This window comes from Elephantulus edwardii, unplaced genomic scaffold (assembly GCF_000299155.1).
Source record: "Elephantulus edwardii isolate Elephantulus edwardi_28Jun2011 unplaced genomic scaffold, EleEdw1.0 scaffold00022, whole genome shotgun sequence".
NCBI classification, from domain to species: Eukaryota; Metazoa; Chordata; class Mammalia; order Macroscelidea; family Macroscelididae; genus Elephantulus; species Elephantulus edwardii.
In genome coordinates, this window is record NW_006399772.1 from 13605199 (window position 1) to 13606182 (window position 984).

Consider the following 984-nt stretch of genomic DNA (forward strand, 5'->3'; position numbering starts at 1 on the left):
TCAAAAGGATTTGGCAGACACAGAAGAATTTCATGAAACAATATATGAGCAAGAGCCCTATGGTGATGGAAGAAGTTCAGGCTGCTTTGAAGGAAATGGAAAAAAAAAATCTTCATATGGGTGCCTTACTTGTCTTTCTCCTAATAGGTTCCAGTTATTGACCTTTTTGTTGGCAATGAAACATGTAACCTACTAGGATACAAGAGCTCCTTCACACCATGATTAAATCCTATAGGGCATTTCTACTTTATTACACAGCCTTGCTTTGAGCAAAAATCAACAATGTTTTTAAAGTTTTTGAAGATATTTAATGTGTAAATACCACTGCGATAAGTAAATGGATTTAAATCTTTTATTTAGCTGAGTCTTGTGTCATTTTTTTCCTGGAAACAGTCTCATAAACAAAAGATTAGTTCACATGTTTGTTTATGCTTTTTACACTTTTTGCTATAGTACTTTGTAGAGGCTCTACAGTATTTCCACCTTCTTGTCTTTTACATTTTTTTTTTTACATCTTTCTCATTTTGTCTTTTACCAGCACTCACAGATCTTTCTCAGTTTCACTTTTTGTAATAATGCTTTTCACTTGGTCCTACCACTTCTATATCATGTATCCCATTTACTTTCTCATCTTTCACTTATGTCAGACATCTAATTCCCATTCCAATCTTCCCTATAGGGAACTCTGGTGGCCTAGTTGGCAAGGAACCACACTGCAAACCTGACAGCATGTGGTTCAAATCCATCAGTTGTTAGAAAAAGATGGGTAATTTCCCTCCTTTGTAATTTACTGCCTCTGAAACACATTGGAGGATTACCTATGGGTCATTTCCAACTTGACAATATATTGTAATAGTTTTCACTGTCGGGAGCTGTGGTGGCTAAGTGATAAAAAAATTGTACTTCCACAGCAATGGTACAAGGTTTGAATTCAGTGAAAGTTCCAAGAAACAAAGATGAGCTATTTCCACCCAGGAGATTTTT